We start from the raw sequence: 12,949 nt of genomic DNA, 5'->3' as shown, positions 1-12,949 counted from the left end.
GCTAGGTGGCAAGATTTCTTAGCTGAGTCTAATTTCGAATTTGAATACAAGTCAAGCAAGACTAATGTGGTAGCAGATGCACTGAGCCGCATGGCTGAGTTGGTAGCCATTTCTATGGTCGAAGGAGATATTGTACATACCATCAAAGAAGGGTTGCATCATGATCCATTAGCCAAGAAGTTGGTAGAGTTGGCTAGAGAAGGTAAGACCAAAAGATTTTGGCTAGAAGATGGCCTTCTCTGCACCAAAGGAAGAAGACTACACGTCCTTATATGGAAAAATCTAAGAAGAAAATTAGTGAGAGAATGCCACGACACCAAGTGGGTTGGTCACCAAGGTCAGCGAAGGACCTTGGCACTCATTGAATCTTCTTATTATTGGCCTCAAATGAAAGATGAAGTGGAGAGCCATGTGAAGACCTGTCTTGTGTGCCAACAAGATAAGATTGAAAATATGACACCAAGTGGGTTGTTGGAACCTCTGCCTCCTTCGGAGCGATCGTGGGAAAGTGTCTCTCTAGATTTCATCTCTGCCTTACCGAAATCCGAGGGATTTAGATCTATTCTTGTGGTAGTGGATCGATTTTTGAAGTATGCTACCTTTATACCTGCCCCTACTGACTGCACTGCAGGGGAAGCAGCACAACTATTCTTCAAGAATGTGGTGAAGTACTAGGGATTGCCTAAGAGTATCATTAGTGATCGAGATCCACGCTTCACAGGATGACTATAGATGGAGTTGTTCAAACTTCTTCGGTCGGAGCTTCAATTTTCAACAAGTTTCTATCCTCAAACCGATGGGCAGACTGAGAGAGTTAATGCCTTACTCAAGTGTTACTTGATGTATTTTGTAAGCGCTAATCAGAAGGATTGGACAAAACTCCTCGATATTGCTCAGTTCTCATACAATTTGCAAAGGAGCGAGTCCACAGAGAAAAGTCCATTCAAGATTGTGACCGAATAATAGCCGCTTACACCACACTCTCTTTCTTCCTCTTACTCAGGAAAGAGCCCATGAGCTTATCATATGATTAAGTCATGGAAAGAACAAGCAGATGTCACTTGTTCTTACCTCGACAAAGCTGCAAAGAGGATGAAGAAATGAGCAGATAAGAAGAGGAGGCATGCAAGCTATCAAGTGAGAGACAAGGTAATGATTAAACTTCTTCCACAATAATTCAAAGCCTTTCACAAGGTTCATAAGGGCTTAATTAACAAATATGAAGGGCCATTTGAGATCATTGGATGTGTTGGGAATGTTGCTTACAAAGTACAACTCCCTCCCACTATGAAGATCCACCTAGTCTTCCATGTGAGTATGCTTAAACCATATCATGAAGACTAAAATAAACTGAGTAGAGGTGACTCGAGTCATTGACGAGCGAGATTTAATGTCGGTAAAGAATGAAAATAATTGCGTTGTAAGTATAGTTTCTAAACCAACAGAAAATCCCTTCGTACAAATATTTTGGTTGTCACAAGTAACAAACCCCTTTAAAATTGATAACTGAAGTATTTAAACCTCGCGTCGTCTTCTCAAGGAACTGCAGGGAAGTATGTTCTTATTATTGGTTATGAAGATTGTAAATTGGGGTCTTTGAAAATAAGGAATGAGTAATTTAAATGGCAAATAAAATAAATAAATAACTGTAAAATAAACTCTTGGCAAGTTATAAGAAATTGGAAGTCCTATCCTAGTTATCCTTATCAATGGTGATGAGAATTGAGTCATAATCCCACTTAGTTAGCCTTTACTAAAGCAAAGGAAGATCAAGTGGATTAATTAGTCTGAACTTCAGGTTCTGGTCAATCCCTAAGAAAAGACTGGAATTATTGAAGTTCAATTCAATTAACAAGATAACAATTATCAATCACGTTGAGTTTGATAACTCCTGAGTTACTAATTTCTTGACCAAGACCAAAAGGGGAAAAAGCAAATCTGCTGGAATAAAAAAAATGTCTTCAGATTGGAAATAACAATAATGTAAATAAAAGAAAGCAATCATAAACTGAAATACCTCAAATATCATTAATTAAGAGAATTATCTGTAACATAGAAAAGTTCATAAATCAATATTGAGAAAATAAATAAAAAAGAATATTGAACCTGATGAAAAGAGATAATCCTGAAAGCAAAAGAAATCCTAATTCTAAATCCTAAAAGAGAGAGGAGAGAACCTCTCTCTAAAAACTACATCTAAATCATCCAAAGTAACTAATTGGAGACTCTCCTCCTGAATGGATGCAATCTCCCACTTCATAACCTCTGATCTCGGTCGCGTCATTTGGAGTTTTCCTTATCACGCGTTTGCTTCGGTCAAGCACCCGCGTCATCTGCATTTTGCTCGTGGCGCGCGATCGCGTCATTTATGCGTTCGTGTCACTGCCTTTTCGCGCTAGCCATGCGGCCGCGTCGTCCATGCGTTTGCGTCGCTGTCAGCTTCTTCAAAAACTCCATTTTGTACTTTCCTTCCATTTTTGTATGTTTCCTTTCCATCCTTTAAGTCATTCCTGCCTTAGAAGATCTGAAACTACTCAACACACAAATCACGGCATCGAATGGTAATAAAAGGGTAATTAAAATAATTATTTTTAAAGAATAGGAAACATGTTTTTCACACACATCACATAATAAGGAAGGGAAAGTAAAACCATGCAATTAACATGAATAAGTGAGTGAAGGATTGAATAAATCACTTAAATTGAGCACAAAATATATCATAAAATATGGGTTTATCAACCTCCCCACACTTAAACAATAGCATGTCTTCATGCTAAATCCAAGATAAAGAGTAAGGTAAGGTTGAAGTGGTGGAATCTCATGTAATGCAATCTATTCTAAATGTAACTACCTAAATGAATCATGCAATTCTAATTGTTATTCAGTTGTATATAAAACTTACATGTAGTTAAATTAATTCACACTCTCAAGGAATCATATATGCATAGCCAAACCTTAGATAATGATAAAGCACTTTTATAATTGAGATGGGAAAGAAAAATATTTTACAAACTTACAAGACAATTAACAATTTAAGCAGAAATATATGTTGATGAGCTATTGAACCCTCACTGGATTTTGTGTTTACTCTCTAGTCACTCAGTGTTTATTGGGTTAATCACTCTATTCTTCTTTTTATCCTTAATTTCTATAACTTTGTTCTTCATCTAACCAATCAACAATTATAGAATATAGACATACAAAAATCATGAGGTCTTTTCCAAGGTTGTAATGGGGCCAAGGTAAAGGTAAAGGTATATGTATAAGGCTAAGTGAGCTAATAAGTGAATCCTTGATTAGTCTAAGATCTCACCTAACATACATATTTTGTAATTCAAAGGTTTCTTTACCTATTTACCCAATTTTTTTCCACTTTTTATGTTACATGCTCATGCCTTAATTTTAATTTTTTTTATCCCATGTGCATTGCCTTTTTTTTTTTTTTTGCATTTAGGGAATTCTTTTGTATCCCCTTATTTGGGTACTGAAATAAAATATATAATTTTTTTTAATGCACATGGTAATTTAATTGCTTTGATTTCACATGAGCATGCTTCCCAGAATTTTATTTTGAAATATTTTTATTCTTTTTAAATTTCTAACTTTGTTTCTATCATCCATGTTCCCATAAGGTTCCCCACACTTAAACAATTACACAATTTCTATCTTAAGCTAACCAAGGATTCAACTTGGGATTTTTATTTTGTTTTTCTGCTTAAGGCTAGTAATGTGATTTATAGAACAGGAGGGGTTTTAAAGGCTCAAAGGGGCTAACAAGGGTGATGTAAAAGGTAGGCTAATTTGGGATAAGTGAGCTAGAATCAAACAATGGCCTCAATCACTTTCTTGGTATGTATCTATATTCTATAATCGGACATATAGATTAAAACAAAATAAAGAACACCAGAATAAAAAAAAAGGAACTAATTAATCCACATTTTCTATAACTAATAAGTTAGAATTGCAACTAAACTAACTAGTTAAAATATGAACTAAGGTGCAAAATGCAGAAATAGAGTAAAAATACATGAAAAGAGTAATGTATAAGTACTGAGAAATAAAAATAAAGATCAAAATACAGAAAAATAACAAAATAAAATAAAAAGTGTCTGTAGTGGTTCACCAAGAAAAATACGCCAGAGATGGCGACCTCCCCACACTTAAAATAAAGCATCGTCCTCGATGCTCACTCAAGCAGAGTGTGAAGGAGTGTCATCACTGAAATGATGGGTGGCTGGGGTCTCTGTGGTGGAGGTCTGAGGGTCTGCCTGCTGCAGAGGAGGTGCTGACTGGATAGGAACCTCTGGGTCTGTAGCCTGAATTTGATGCGGGGCCTCCTGCTGTGATGCAGCCTGCTCTGGGCCTGCCTGCTCAGCCTCTCTCTGTGGATGGGTCTCTGCCTCATGATCATCCGCCTCCTCCTCAGATGGCTCTGATGGTGTGTCAGGCTCGGAGGGGATGTCGCCACCAGAACGGATCATCAGCTTCAGATGCTCATAGCGTCACTTGCTGCGATGCTCAGATCTCTCATATCGGCACCGGTTGCGATGCTCCATCTGGTCTAGCTACTGAAACAGGCGGTGTACGAGGTGATAAACGGGCTCTGAGGTAGGTGGAGGTGCAGTGGTGGTAGCTGGGGTAGCTGTAGATGAAGAAGGTTCGGCGGAAGGTGCGGCTGTCTCATCAGTAGCAGTGAGGAATGGAGGTCTGTAGCCCAAAGCCAGAAAGTTTCTGCTGTGAGGGATAATCTTCTTGCATTCTGCAGCAGGTGGCTTCTCATCAGCATCCTCCCAAGGCACGTCAGCTCGACGGCCGAGCTAGGTAATCAGATATGGGAAGGGGAGAGTGTCTCGGACGTGGACCCTGGCCATGTAGTACCGGATGAATCGTGGCAGGTACAGGTCCTTACCCTCCATCACACACCATAGGAGGGTGATCATAGCGGCAGGTATCTCAGTCTTGTGAGTACTCGGCATAACAAAGTTGCTCAGGATCTGGTGCCAGAGCCGAGCCTCATCGTTCAAGTATATCCGCTTGATTCCCTTAGGCATGGTGTTCTGACCCATGATCCAGGGGACAGTCGGGTCAAGGGCTATCCTTGCCTTAACCGCATCCCAGTCAAACCTCATGAAGCGCATGTCCTCCTCAGCCTTTTGGTAACCATCAAGCTAATCGGATTTAGGCTGAAGCTACAGAATATCCTCAATGGCCTCTTCAGTGACCAGTATCTGCTTCCCTCTTAGGTTTACTGCATCTAGGGAAGTTTTGAAGTAATTGCAGTAAAACTCTCTTACCCAAGAAGCATTGACCTCTGTCAGGTTTCTCTCCAGGAAGAACCAGCCTCTATGTTTGATCTGATCAGAGGTATATTGCTGGAGTTTTTCTGGAATTTTCAGAGTCCGCTCCAGGTACAGGTTCCTGGAGGTTGCAAACACCGGATACTTCAACTCGCAATATCTGTTTGCAAACTTGATGGGGTCATTAGCAGGGAGTAGCTGGTCAGCCTTCTCTTGCGGGGTAAAGTGTTTCTCCCGCCAAGAGTCATCATGCATGATGTCCAGGATGGACATAGAGGATTCTCCTCTTTTCCGTTTGCCAGTTGTTGCCTTTCCTTTTCCTTTTCTTTGAGTGTCAGACATCCTGAAAAACATAAATTTAGGATATAATAAAAACAGGAAAACAAGTAGGCAAATAACAAAATAAGCACATAGTGGCAAAGGAGCAGTAGAATAATGAAATGAGTTGAGTAAATGTGCATTATGGATTGTATAGGAGTTAGAAACCTGAGAAAAATTCACAATCCAAAATGTGATATAAATAGAATTCATGTTAATTGGGAAAAATTATCATCATGCCTTGGTTAGAAGGTTAAAGAGAATAGTGAAGAACCAAGAAGAGATATTGTGAAAGTTAGGTTGGTTAGGAATGAAAAAGAGGTTAGGAAGTTGAAATCAGTGAGTTAGTAAAAAGAAGGTTAGAGTAAGTGGTCTGATGATCATTTTCTAAGTAACAAGAATTTACAATTAGAAGCTACAGTCAACTCACATTCAAACAAGGAAGTTGATGATGATTCATGTAGAGATGGAAAACTAGAACATTCCTTTAATTAAAGTTGCTTGATCAATCAATCTCTGTGGGATTCGACCTCACTCTATTGTGAGTTTTTACTTGACGACGAATTCGGTAAACTTGCTGAAGGAAATTTGTTGCGAGACAAGTTTTCCGTGTATCATGGGGTTTGGGGCGGGGTTGGCGGTGCGGCGGTCGGAGGTGGTGGCTGGGAGTGATGATGGTGGTTGGGTGGTGGAGGGTTGCAGAGAAGAGAGAAAGGAGAAGGGGGTTGGGGGCGCGAATGGGTAGGGTTTCACGTGGCTGAGGGGGTTAATGAATTTGAATCCACACGATCGCGTGGGGCATGCGGTCGCGTGGCTGGGGTGGAATGGTGGTTGACGCGATCGCGTGGGTGGCGCGATCGCATAGAATGGAAAAAATGGTGAATGACGCGGTCGCGTGAGGCATGCGACCGCGTCGCTGGAAACTGGGCGAAACGCACAATTCCAGCGTCGTTTTAGCGCAACTCTCTGTCTCCTTTAGGATGTTGTGCAATCCACGCGACGCGATCGCGTCGCTCACGCTTCCGCGTAGGATGGGTGTTGTGCAAGTGATGCAATCGCGTCAAGGAAGCGACCGCGTGGGTCGTTTTGTGCTAAATGCACAACGGCCGTACGATTCCAGCCCAACTTTCTGGGCGTTGGATCTTTACGCCGATCTCCAGGTCACGCGGCTGCATGAATGACGCGGACGCGTGGGGAGTGTTTTACGCAACTGACGCGATCGCATGAGCGATGCGGTCGTGTTGCACGCCTTCTCTTCTTCTTTTTAACTGAAATGCAATTATGCAATTATGTAGTATGCAATGCTAATGAATAATATTCAGGTTCAATTTGAAAAAGAATAAAAATAAATAACACGAAGTAAAACTAAAAACGAAACGACCATACCATGGTGGGTTGTCTCCCACCTAGCACTTTTAGTTAAAGTCCTTAAGTTGGACATATGGCGAGCTTCCTGTTATGGCGGCTTATGCTTAAACTCATCCAGAAATCTCCACCAATGTTTGGAATGCCAACGGCCTCCAGGGTCCCAAACTAGGCATGTAAAGCTTCTGAGCAGCTTCAAACAGATTCTCAGCCTCCCGGGGTGACGGATGTCAGAATAGATTCTAGGATCCCAAACTTTGCTTTTAAATCCACCTCCGTCTTAATCTATATTTTTCCATCCGGGCAGTTTAAAAATTAGATTCTCACCAAGATGACCAAACATTTTCCGAGATCCATTCGATTGATCATGATGCCAATCCGTGCACTTCGAGTTGAAGCATGGAACCTTATTGAACCTTGTGTACCAGCTCTGAGTGCGAGCCATTTCCCTCTTACTCTTAAAGCTGCAGAGAGCTCTAAGCTGGCCATCTGTTTCAAGCAACCCATATTCAAGTGGAAAGATAAAGTTAAAGGTTAAGGATTGTACCCACTTGAAGCTTGTATTGGGTGGTAATGGCCTTGGGATAGGTGTTTCCAGTGGTTCTGTGAGTTCTACTCCCTTGTGCTCTTCTGTGAATTTCTCCACTTCTTTGCAAAATTCTTCACATGCATCCATGTCCTGATCAAAGCCCTCTATGTCTTCCTCATCATTTAAGTCATAAACTGGAGGTTGAGAGAAATCTACCTCCGCATCATCTTCGTATTCGCTTGGAGAAGATTCTTCGATCTCAAAAAATTCACTCGCGGATGCAAGTTCATTACTAGGAGAACTTGACTTGAGATTATCATCATCAAGGAAACTTGCTTCTTGGATTATTCCGTCTAGTTCTTCATAAAAGATTTGCCTTGGGGGTTGTGCACTATCTTCCTTAGCATCAATTGTAATGTCCTTGACAGAATTCTCCACAACTTTGGATTCCCATGGAAGTTCAGCATCTCCAAAGTCTTCAACTAACTCTTCTTCTTCTATAATGACAGCTTCCTCTACTTGTTCTAGTACGAAGTCATGCTCTGTCTTGTCCACTGGAGTTTCTAGTATCTCCTTCATGCTACGCTCTTCATTAGATTGTCCACATGGGGCTGTGGGAGGTCCTTGAATGTTCAAACGTCTAGAAGATAATTGACTTATTGCTTGCTCCAATTGATGAAGGGTTGTTTGAAGTTGATCTACTGTGTCCTTGAGGCGAACCTATGATTTTGGAGGCGATAGATTTGGACGTGGTACATAGGGAAGTGGTGGTGTTTGGGAGTAATTGGATTGGAATCGGGGTAAATAAGGATCATATGGTGGTGAATGGTGAAAAGGAGCTTGTGAGTGTGGTGGTTCGAAGTTATGTTGAGAGGATGGTCTATAAGCACAGGGTGGGGCTTGTTGGTAACTACAAGGTTGTCCACCACATCTATTAGCTTGGTATGCATTGTAAAATGGTCTTTGCCCGTGATATTTTGGAGGGTGTTGTTACCTAAAGGGTTGATCAGATCCTCTTGGCTCCATCCATCTTTGATTGCTCAGACCTTGATGCACGTTCCTGTTATAACTTCCACTCCTTTCAACAATATTAGAACCAAACTCAAAGCGAGAGGGGTGAGAATTCATAGTAGCTAATAAAAATAAAAGAAAAAAATAAGAACAAATAAACAAGTAAAAGAGAAATATTTACAATAACCAATAATAAGGCACACGATTGCAGTTCTCCGGCAACGGCGCCATTTTGACGAGTGAGATTTAATGTCGGTAAAAAATGAAAATAATCGCGTTGTAAGTATAGTTTCTAAACCAACAGAAAATCCCTTCGTACAAACGTTTTGGTTGTCACAAGTAACAAACCCCTTTAAAATTGATAACCGAAGTATTTAAACCTCGGGTCGTCTTCTCAAGGAACTGCAGGGAAGTATGTTCTTATTATTGGTTATGAAGATTGTAAATTGGGTCTTTGAAAATAAGGAATGAGTAATTTAAATGGCAAATAAAATAAATAAATAACTGTAAAATAAACTCTTGGCAAGGTATAAGAAATTGGAAATCCTATCCTAGTTATCCTTATCAATGGTGATGAGAATTGAGTCTTAATCCCACTTAGTTAGCTTTTACTAAAGCAAAGAAAGATCAAGTGGATTAATTAGTCTGAACTTCAGGTTCTGGTCAATCCCTAAGAAAAGACTGGAATTATTGAAGTTCAATTCAATTAACAAGATAACAATTATCAATCACGTTGAGTTTGATAACTCCTGAGTTACTGATTTCTTAACCAAGACCAAAAGGGGAAAAGGTAAATCTGCTGGAATAAAAAAAATGTCTTCAGATTGCAAATAACAATAATGTAAATAAAAGAAAGCAATCATAAACTGAAATACCTCAAATATCATTAATTAAGAGAATTATATGTAACATAGAAAAGTTCATAAATCAATATTGAGAAAATAAATAAAAAGGAATATTGAACCTGATGAAAAGAGATAATCCTGAAAGCAAAAGAAATCCTAATTATAAATCCTAAAAGAGAGAGGAGAGAACATCTCTCTAAAAACTACATCTAAATCATCCAAAGTAACTAATTAGAGACTCTCCTCCTGAATGGATGCATTCTCCCACTTCATAACCTCTGATCTGTGCCTTCTAGACTTGGATTTGGGCCAAAAAGGGCTTCAGAAATCGCTGGGAGCGTTTTCTATAATTTCTGGTGCGTGGCCTCTGACACGCGTCCGCGTGGGTCACGCGGTCGCGTCATTTGGAGTTTTTCTTGTCACGCGTTTGCTTCGGTCAAGCACCCGCGTCATCTGCGTTTTGCTCGTGGCGCGCGATCACGTCATTCACGCATTCGCGTCGCTGCCTTTTCGCGCTAGGCATGCGGCCGTGTCGTCCATGCGTTCGCGTCGCTGCCAGCTTCTTCAAAAACTCCATTTTGTGCTTTTCTTCCATTTTTGTATGTTTCCTTTCCATCCTTTAAGTCATTCCTGCCTTAGAAGATCTGAAACTACTCAACACACAAATCACGGCATCGAATGGTAATAAAAGGGTAATTAAAATAATTATTTTTAAAGCATAGGAAACATGTTTTTCACATACATCACATAATAAGGAAGGGAAAGTAAAACCATGCAATTAACATGAATAAGTGAGTGAAGGATTGAATAAATCACTTAAATTGAGCATAAAATATATCATAAAATATGGGTTTATCAGTCATGCTCCGCCTGTGGTAATTAGATCCTTTGATAAAGAAATCAAAGAGATCTTAGCCAATCGTGTTGTGCGATGAAGAGGAGTACCACCAAGTATCCAATACTTGATCAAGTGGAAAGGACTCTCGATAACTGAAACTAGCTGGGAAGCTCGTGAAGATTTGTGACAATTCCAAGAATACCTAGAGCACTATCATGAAAAAAACCACGACGAGGACGTCTGCGCATTAGGTGGTGGAGAATGTCATGGTAAATTTTAGAAAGTTAAATTTAATAGTGTTTGTATAGTTTTCTGGAGTGTTTGAGAATACTCTAGATAGTTCCGAAATATTCTAGAATGTCCTAGAAGGTCCCGAAATACCCTAGAAGGTTTTAGAAGACTCTAGAAGGTCATAGAGTAATCTAAAAGAGTCTGGGTATATATAGAAGTATGAAGAGTAGTATGGAATAATCTAGAAGTATTTAGAAAGTTGGGATAGGATGGATATTTGTAATGAAGGTTCTAGATGATTAATCTAGACAGTTGATTAGATTTAATCCTAACCATCCATTGAGGAGGTGGATGACTATAAATAGGAGGTGAGAGTTAGTGTGAGTCGTGTGTGAATCATTTGTAAATAAACACTTGAGTAATAAAGTGTTCTTTCTACCAAAACTTCCTTTCTCTTCTGTTCTCTTGTGTTCTTAGTTTTCTTGCTAAATACAGTGGGTTATGCTGACTTGGTCTTAGCTCAAGAGGTTGAGTAAGTCTGAGTGCCGGCACGGTAGCGTTGGAGTGTATCCAAGGCCGTGACAGTCAGCCTTGTTAAAATTTCACTATTAGCATTGCACATATGCATATGGATATTTTTGTCTATCATGGCAGCACAACATTGACTTAATTTTAAAACATTACGTATATAAATAAGATGATTTAAACATTAAGAACAACTTTGAAATTGACAAAATATTATGAACAAAATTGATATTTAAAAAAAAGACTAAAATATGATCATAAGTGATGCGCTGAAATTTTCTTCTCAACAAATTCCTTCCGACAAGTGCACTGGATTGTCGTCAAGTAAAAACTCAATGTAGAGTGAGGTCGAATCCGACAGGAATTGGTAGATCGATCAATTATAATTGGTGAATTGTTCTAGTTGAGCAAAATCAAAATTGAATTGAGATTGTAGAAAGTAAATTGGTGAGAAACTTAAATTGCAATAAACTAAATAACAAAAATTAAATTGCTAGAAATTAAATGACAGAAGCTTAAATTACAAGAAATTAAATGGGAATGGGGATTAAGCATGAAATTAAAGAGCAAAAAGTAAATAGAATGGGTAGATCAGAGAAGGGGAATCATTGGGTTTGGGGAGATATTGAACTCTTCGGATCAAATCATTTTCATCTTTTCTCAATCAATGCATTCATTGACATTGCTTGGCAATCTTAGATGATTGGATCCCAATGTCTTGGCTCACAAATCTCTCTAAGTATGAACAATTTCCCAATGTCTTGATTTAATTGCTCATGGGAAGAGTTGAAGTTCGGTCACTGACTATACCACACAAATTCATAGATCAAAATATTTGTAGGAGACATGTCACTATATCCATCCAACCCCCAATCTAATCCAATGTGAAAAAGCAATTCTAGCATGAATTCTTCATCCCTCTCTCAAGGATCCAAAGAATTCCAATTATGGATAGCTTCTCTCTCAAGACAACTATCCAATTGAATTAAGACCGAAAGCTTTCTAACAAAAATCAAGAGAAAAGAAAGAAGAAGAAGATGAAAACTACTATTGATCCATTGAATTACAATAGAGCTCCCTAACCCAATGAAAGGGGTTTAGTTGTTCATAGCTCTCAAAATGGAAATTACAATTGAAAAATACATTCTGAAAATGAAAAGTGCAGTAAGTGTACAAATCGAAAAATGGGAAAAAGAAAAGTCCCTTCTAACTCAAATTCTAAACTATTTATACACTCTCTTCCATTGATCTTCAATCTCTGAATTGGGCTTTTGGTCTTGATGGAATTGGGTTGAAGTTGCTCCAATTGGTTTCCCTTGCTGTTGAGAAAAGATCTGTTTGATTTGTGAATTCTGATGCTTCACGTTGGAGTCAACGTTTGATGGCCAACGTTGACTCAAACGCCATTTAAGAAGAAAACCAGAAAACCAGATATGTTGCTGTCATTAGCGTTTGACTCAATGTTGGAGGGCCAACGTTCTACTTACCCACGTGTACGCGTGCTTCACGCTTACGCGTGCATTGCCCTTTTTCCAATCTGCACGTACGCGTCACTGACGCGTACGCGTCGATTCAAAATTCTCAACTCCAAATTCTGAGCTTGGCAGTGCGGATGTTGGAGGCAGCGTTTGAGGCAACGTTGGACCTCCAACGTTCGCTTTGTGACGCGTACGCATGACCCGCGCATACGCGTAGACGGTCAATTTTGCCATTCCACGCGTGTGCATGACTCACGCTTGTGCGTGGATATTAAAATTTTGCTTTTTCACGCGTACGCGTCTATGATGCGTACGCGTCATTCAAAAACCATTTAACTCCAAAATTGAAGTTTTTATCACCACGTTCGGGATAACGTTGGATGTCCAACGCTCCCTCCAACGTGAGCATCAACACAGCATGCAGAGAATTGCTCTTCATCTCTTCCAACATTTGAGCCAATGTTGGTGGTCCAACTTGGCCACCAACGTTGCTTACTCTTCGTCTTTTCCAG

The sequence above is a fragment of the Arachis ipaensis genome, chromosome B02 (assembly GCF_000816755.2).
Source record: "Arachis ipaensis cultivar K30076 chromosome B02, Araip1.1, whole genome shotgun sequence".
NCBI lineage: Eukaryota > Viridiplantae > Streptophyta > Magnoliopsida > Fabales > Fabaceae > Arachis > Arachis ipaensis.
This window is presented reverse-complemented; position numbering follows the sequence as displayed.